Source organism: Rhagoletis pomonella, unplaced genomic scaffold, assembly GCF_013731165.1.
Source record: "Rhagoletis pomonella isolate Grant_MI unplaced genomic scaffold, Rhpom_1.0 Rhpom_scaffold_00006, whole genome shotgun sequence".
In the NCBI taxonomy this organism is placed as follows: Eukaryota; Metazoa; Arthropoda; class Insecta; order Diptera; family Tephritidae; genus Rhagoletis; species Rhagoletis pomonella.
This window is the reverse complement of record NW_023458560.1, coordinates 76,250,618-76,258,714: the sequence shown is the minus strand read 5'-3', so window position 1 is coordinate 76,258,714 and position 8,097 is coordinate 76,250,618. Positions and strand designations below refer to the sequence as shown.

At 36.3% G+C, this 8,097-nt stretch overlaps 1 long non-coding RNA gene across 1 annotated transcript; it reads right to left on the bottom strand.

Moving 5' to 3' along the window:
* Positions 1–7,042: 7,042 nt before the first annotated feature.
* On the bottom strand, positions 7,043–7,915 carry LOC118741758. The gene is made up of 3 exons (XR_004993337.1): positions 7,876–7,915; positions 7,493–7,800; positions 7,043–7,406 (listed from the first exon to the last, which is right to left on the bottom strand). It is a non-coding gene; the product is annotated as an uncharacterized LOC118741758 (long non-coding RNA).
* Positions 7,916–8,097: the final 182 nt, after the last annotated feature.

The following is an 8,097-nucleotide window of genomic DNA, read 5'->3' as shown; positions in this document are numbered from 1 at the left end:
TGGTTGGTTCTCGGGCTGTTGAGAGCCACTAGTTTTCCGAGCAAGTTGGTGAAAACTGTCAAACTGCCAGAAGAAGAGGAAAAATTTGAAAAATTCAAATTTTAGCTGACAAATGCGCATATTTAGCTGTTTTTGTTTGATTGATAAGTGAAAAAATATCAAGTGAACCATTCGTTTAGCGTTATTGTGTCGCTCAAATCTTAAATTAATAACTAATAAATAAATAAAAATAAATAAATAATAGCTCAACCACCCAGCGACGGAGCGCCCTTTCGTGCCCGTCGTCCGTATTAACATACGAAATTACTGTTGATAGAGAGAGAAAAGCACCGACAACGTCACCGTCGTGCGGTGATGAGTTTTCGGTAAGACGAGAATCCCATAAGATAGGTCTTGTTAACTGACACGTTCTACGCTTTTACGTCGGTAGCTGGTTGAGCAATTCGTTGCGGGACGAAATAGGTGTTTTTGCGTTCCCAGGGTTTGGGCAGTTTATTCACTTTTGTGAGAGCATTTCGTACTTAGATACATAGTTGAATAAAGTACTGCGACCAGAAGGTCTATTGTGCCCCCAGACACTATAAATTTCAGAAGTGACCTTGGAGGTAGAAAGTGTATGTGGTCCTCTCTTGGAAAAAAAACAAAAAACAAATCCAAATGACAAACAGAATGTTAGGAAAGAGGGTAGGTAAAATTACATACACAATATGTAACAAAAGCATGTAAAATTATCTATATATCTACATATACAAATTTTCAAAAAACGAAGTTTCAATGATATATTTTAACTATTTAAAAGATATACTAAAATTGAAATAAAAATTATGTATATACAGTGACGCACGGTGAATTTTTCACAATATGTGCAACATTTTTTACTTAAAATTGTTCGCGAATTTTGTATAACAATATTGTTCATACCATAACAAAAAACACAAAAAAACAAAATTTAAACTTCGTGCAAAACTCAGGAAAATTCAATTAATGTGCATACAAGTTGACATATTAGTATAACAAAGTGTCCGTTTGAAGCTAGTAAAAAATGGTGTTAATTTTTGGGAATTTCTTTGCAGGTACATAGTACAAAAAAAAGATTATCGATATTATCGATTATACTTTGTACTTGACTCATTTTAGCCGGGACGCAATTATAAATTTTGCTTTCACTATATGGCGTATAGTGTCCATTAGTACATAAAATAACATTAATATTAAATAAAATGTAAAAATTCAAAGAGTTCTAAATTTTTTACAACGAGATGTCTATTTTTTTGCCGAAAACCGGGACATTTTGCGTTAAGGCAGTTATTGTACCGGGTTGGGACATAGCTCTTAAATCCGAGAGAGTCCTGCCGAAAACGGGACAGTTGGCAACCGCGACTATAGGGATATTAGCGGCTGATTAATTTTTAAATACATGCATACATGTCTATGTTTCAATATTTAGAAGTATTTATTTTTATTAAAAAAAAAACACGTAGGTAAGAACAATTTTGTAGCCGATTTAAGTTTTTGATAATAAAGTTATTCGGCTACAAAGTGTTTGGTAACAACAAACACCTCTTAACAGACAAATTACCACACATATTTATGTGGGAAATGATGTAGGCGGCCATCGACATACAAACATACAAGTATGACAGTGGGGACCCGTACTAAGACTGATCGACGAATACAACACTTACAAGGATTGAACGGACCACACTGAACATACTCAACTATAGACTTCACGAGACAAACGAAGGACAGCAATACGGCAGCAAGGCGAATATATATAAGGTGGTGTTGATTCATCAGCTGATTCAAGGCGAATTGAGCTGTTTGGTGCGTGATTGTCAAAATGAATAGTTTTGTTTACATTCTGTTTGTTTATTTTCGCAAGTCAAATTTTTATTGTGATTGATAAAAAATTATTTGTGTAATTTAATTTTGTAATTCGAAAAAAAAATTATTCAAAAAAAAAAATGGGAAAGTGTGCATTGTGCAGTAAGCGGGTCAAGCGGGGACAAGGGCCGTTTTTCCAAGTCCCACGCGAGGAACTAACGCGGGTGTCGTGGAGCAGAGTTTGCCACAAGCAATTTAAGCCAAATGACGTTATATGTGGTGATCACTTCTCGAGTTCCAACATTATTTACGTCGGGAAGAGGGCACATTTGTTGCCGGAAGCAGTCCCACATCCTCCAGCTTTGCCTGCTGAGATCGCTAATAGTTTCCCCACTGTTAGCGACAGTTTTCTAAAGAATACGAGCTGTGTGCAAACAGAGTAAGAGCATTAAGCGAGTTTTAAGAAAATTTGGGGGTGGTTAATTTTATCTTGATTTTCACTTGGCTTGCCCAAACGCATGAGCCAATTGGAAATGTGTTAACATATATACATCAAAAGAAATTGGGCTTTTATGGGCCATTTTCCCAGTCATTAGTTAACTACTAGGAAAACAGCTGTTTTTAACTATTCGTTAACTAATGGATGTACAATAGTTAACTGCTTTCAAACTGGTACTGTAAAATGAAAAATGGTGGTTTAACATTAGCATAGTAGATAACTAATGACTGTGAATATGGCCATATATAGAAGAAAAACTTTTGTTTTATAATTGCTTTTTGATCCATCTTTTTCTTCTTCCACTAACCGAAAATCTTGGTAAAATTAACTAAACATTCCCTAAACTAACAACATAATTTTTAATATAGGACGGATTTCTGGTTTGCGAATTCCCAAGCTTTACAAATTAATTTAGATTCTGGGGTTTTTTCGCAAGAACTGTAAGTGTGAAATTTGAACACTAATTAAAAATACTAAAATGTAGCTCTCGTCTCCCGTATTTCATTAGTCCTTCCAGCGAAACTATGAATAATAGCGCTCAGCAGTTTTATTTCATTAGTCCTTCGAGTGACACTTTTAATAATAGCGCTCAGCAGTTGTATGTGAACGAGCCAGTTAAGTATGTACATTTGATTACACACGTTTACATATTTTATCTTACATAGTTTTTAATTTAAATAGCTTCCCTAATTCTATGGCTCACAGAGCTGCAGTGTCTTTCAAAGACTGCCAAACACAGACAGAGTATGTGCTTGTAAACAAAGAGAATGCTCGGAATAGTTCCATTTTATTACTATACATTCTTTCAGCTATGTGATTATCGAATCCAACAAGGACTACGAAATTTCTGAACTAAACAAAGAGATTAAGAGGTTAAAACGCGAGAACTATGCTTTGCAAAAAGACTTAGAAGTAGCGAACATCGTCGTGGGTTGTGTTAAAAAGATATTCACTGAAAATCAAGTTCGCAAAATGATGAGTATGTTTCACCATTCGTCTTTAAGTCTTGAATGATAATCTCCATTTATTCATAATAGCTGGAAACGTGAAATGGTCGTGGAAAGACATTTCAAATGCTATATGTTTGCACGCGGCAGGACCCAGAGCGTACGTTCATATGTATGAAAATGGCTTTCCACTTCCACATGTGTCCACACTGCAACGCTGGTACCGAAAAAAAGATGTAAACGAAGGCATTATTGCCGCATCAATCGAGAGTATGCGACACAGGTCCAATCTTTCGAAAGACGAAAAAATTTGCGTTCTCTCATTCGATGAGATGAAAGTCGCGGAGTCTTTCGAGTATGATCAGCCGGGAGATTTCGTAAGAAAGCCAGCGAACTATGTCCAAGTCGTTATGGCACGTGGATTGAGGAAATGGTGGAAGCAGCCTATATTTTTCGATTATGACTGCGTAATGACTAAGGAAATCTTATTTTCAATCATTGTAACATTGCAAAATATAGGTTTCCCAGTAGTAGCGATCGTTTGCGACATGGGACCCACCAATCGAAAACTGTGGAAAGACCTGAACGTAACAGTTGGTACGATTACACTGGTTAACATCAAAAATATGATATGGATGCCACTATCCAATTCCTATGTAGAATTGCTCGGTGATTCCGAAAACCGAAATAATTTTTCAGGCATTCAGCTTGAAAAAAGTGGTTTCACTTAATGACGTATATCCTACGAACCAATTGAATATTCGTAATACGAGATACGCGAAATTAAGCCAAATAAATTTCTCCATAAACCGTATGTACATCACTTATATATCGGTAGCCCTGATAGTTTCTGAGAAATTAATTAATAATTTCTGACATCTCTTGCGCTCAATGCAAACGCTCTACCTAATCAGGTGTACGTGGCGTATGAGTAACACTCTTTTCTGCTCATATTTCACACAAAAAGTCCTTGCACATTTTCATTTGACCAATCAATACTTTCTTTCTTTTCAAATTGTTGTTTTGTTGTTATTTTCAAAAGTTAAGTTGATTTTCGGAACTAGCGAGCCATTCTACATACAAATTGGATAGTGGCGTCTGGAGAACAAAATTAAAATTTGTGATCCAGTGTTGTTAATCTTCAAATTTGTGTTGATATTTTTTATTATTCACTAGAGATTTAAAAAGTTAAAAGAAATAGTGAACGGTATTTAAAACTTAAATTTATTCAGATAAGCCGTGGTTTCCAAACCCCGCAGAGGAAAGCGAAAAGGTTTTTGCATTTGCTGACACGCCACATCTTTTGAAACTAGTTCGTAACCATTTCTTAGACTCGGGTTTGTTGTGGAAGGGCGAACATTTAACCACACGGACAATTTGGAATTTGTTGCATCAAACTTCACTTTTTTAAATTAAATGACGAGCATCTTTTAGTGAAAGGGATAGGTTGGTTATATACATATGTAGTTACATACAATTTTCGTTAATTCATTCATTTAAAACAAAATTTTAGGCAGGCAAAAAGTAAAACTAGCCGCACAATTATTTTCTAATACCACGGCTAACGCAATTAGACGCTGTTTCTCGTTGGGTTTTGACCTACATAAGCCCACAGAGACAGCAGATTTCATACAACTGGTCAACGATTGGTTCGACGTATTAAACTCATCGATGGAAACTTTTGGTTACCCTGGAAAAGTATTTTACATTAGATAAAGATTTTTCAGTTAGACAATTTTTAACAATAATTCTATGTTTAAAGGAACCTTTCGGGATAGCTCTTTCGAGCCAATTAGAAGTTTTGCAAAGAATGAACGAATGTGTTTCTGTGCCCATAATTCCCAATAAGACGAGCTTGGAGTATTTTCAAAAAGGGATACTCGTAACAAACCGAGCTTTGGTTATGCTGTTCGACTATTTGAAACAAAATTCAAGAGTGGAATATTTGTTGACATATCGGTTAAATCAAGATGTGCTAGAGCATTTCTTCGGCGCTATTCGCAGCAAAGGTGGTCTGAATGACCATCCGACTCCGAAGGAATTTAAATACCGGTTGCGAAAGTACATCTTAGGTATAAAAATTAAAAATGCTTAAAAACAAGGAAACGTATGATCTTTTGTATTACTTCGCAGCACGGAATACTGAACATTTGCATGGCAGTGGTAATGTTGCAGTAGATCGCACTGACTGGCTGAACTCGTCTGACACGCAAACAGAAACGCAGACGTCGTCTAAGTCTAACGATGTTAGTTCCAGCGTAACCGATGCCTTCCATATTGACAGTGAACATGATGACACAAATTCGATGAATCTGACGCAATCACAGACGATGTTGAAGTATGACGAGCAGAGCGCAATCGAAGACTTGCTTAACGATGGAATGGATAAGGACATATTAAACGCAATTCCCACAGCACATTCTGACGAATGTGGTATTCTTAAAGAGGACGCTTTGGAATATATTTCCGGATATATCATAAAAAAGCTCAATCTTGAGGAATACCAGTCCACGGAAAAATCATTTACGTGGGTCGACCAAGTCTCCAAAGGCTATTTAAAAAAGCCAACAGACAAATTTTTGCAAAAAATTAAAGGACTGGAGTCCGTATTTGACAATATGAACGCATCAGAGATTTCTTTCAGTAAGAATATCCACCAGCAGATGGTCGTAAGAAGCGCGGAAGTTGACCTTCCAGAAAAGGTCAAACGCTTCTTTTTTAAGTGCCGAATTTTCTTCCGAATACGCAGTTTGAACAAGCGGCTGAAAATTAAAAAGGCGAAGCAAAGGATCATGGGAAGCAAAAAGTTTATAAAGATCAAACTCTGAGCGGTAAGAGAAACTACAAGTTTTTTCTGAATCTAACAGTTTAAGATAAAATTGTTTATATCGATGGCTGAGTGGAAGATCGGCCTATCTCGGCAGCTAGTTCAAAAACGCCCTATCTCAGAAATTGTTTCAAGAACGCCCAACTTCAGAATTAAAAAAGCACCCTATTTCAGAATTTGGTTGAAGAACGCCATATCTCAAACGAAAATGTGCTGCGATAAGGTGTTTTCGGACTGGCCGCCGAGATAGGTCGATCCCTCAGCCATCGATATGTTTATAGTTTTATATAAATTTTCTCATTTAACAGCTAGACACATCAGCATGCACTTGGTAGCACGTTACATGCACCTTAGTAGACTAGCGGCATCACCGCCACACGCACGGCGATACATCAGCACCACCAGCACACTCGGTGGCACAGCAGCACCACCACGCACTCCGTGGCACGTTACACGCACCTTAGGAGAGTACACCAGCAGCACCACCGCCACACGAAAGGTGATACATCAGCGCCCCCAGCATTTTAATTAACATTTGTAATGCTTAGTGTAATTATTCAAAGAAATTCATATATGAATATATATGTATATATACAAATTTATATTTAAATTTCTCATCCTTGTAACTTTTTTCTCACACTTAATTTTCTAATAATCTTAAAAAATTTACATATCGATGGTCCTTTGCAATAACGACACAACTAAAAATTCAAATAATAAAAACTGTTACTACTGTTAAGTGGCTATGTGTCTAATTCTTGTCGAATTCATGTCAAATCTTTTGTACTTACTTTAGCAATCCTTAATGCTTACTTTAGTAAGGGATGGAAATGGATTAGACAAGGATTAGAGACAAGAGCCACTTAACAGTAGTGATAATTTTTGTTTTTTGAATTTTTAATTGTGTCGTTATTGCACAGGACCATCGATATGTACATACAATCATGTAAAAATGCTCTGTATTTTTCTGTAAAAAAATACACACTTAAAATATGTAAGTATGTTTAGTAAAATCATAAATCGTTTAAACACGCGATTTCATAAATTACTTGAAATTTAATTTTAGTTTAGTAAATTTGTAATTGAAATATACGTAAAATTATGCATTTCATAAAAATTATTCTGTTTTGAGTCATCTTTATTGTTGAGGTGATGCAGACGAATCTGGCGCGCTGGTTGCGCTTGTGAAGCAGTCGATGTACCATTTGTGTTTGGGTCAACCTTAATTTGCGACAATAATCAAGGCACATTTCCCATATTCGCCCGTAGGTGTAGTGCATGTTTCGATGAATTGTTATGGGATTTTAACCTAAGGGATTTTAGATTAAAAAGTCATTTACTAGATACATATGTATGTATGTTTTTTTCTAATACTGCTCATATTGGCGCACTTACAGCGGAATTTTCCTGCTGCTGGCACAATGTGAACATCACCTTCTAGCACGAATACTAGTTTCGAACGCTGTTTTGTTTGTGTGCTGGCAGCCAGAACTTCTTACAAACATAATTTCTCCAAGGTTTGACGACCATTGAAGGAAACTTAGAGCTGTTTAGGAACGGTGTAGCATGCACTCGGTAGCTCAGCGCCACAAAGAGCCATCAGCTTCACTGGTACTTACCCCCTAATAATTGCTTCAACTTAGATTCTTTGAATCTTGAGAATCTCGATCAGCTGCTCTTAATATGGGGAGAAAGTTTAATTCCTGAAATCGAAAATCATCTAAAAATATTCATATGCAACTAAAATAAGTAACAATTTTATTTTCATAAAAATTCACCTCCGAATTTTGACAAAGGCAAATTCGCCTTGATTTTGACAATGGCCCGCTCAAAGCAAAAACAAAATACAAGTAATTGTTGTATTTGTAGAATCGACACCACCTTATATGAATTCGCCTTGTACGGCAGATTGTACTTGACCGCCTTCAAGCGAAGTTGTTAAGCTAGTCGTACCATTTAAAGTTAAAATTGATATGTAACCGTGTGTGTGCGAATAAACG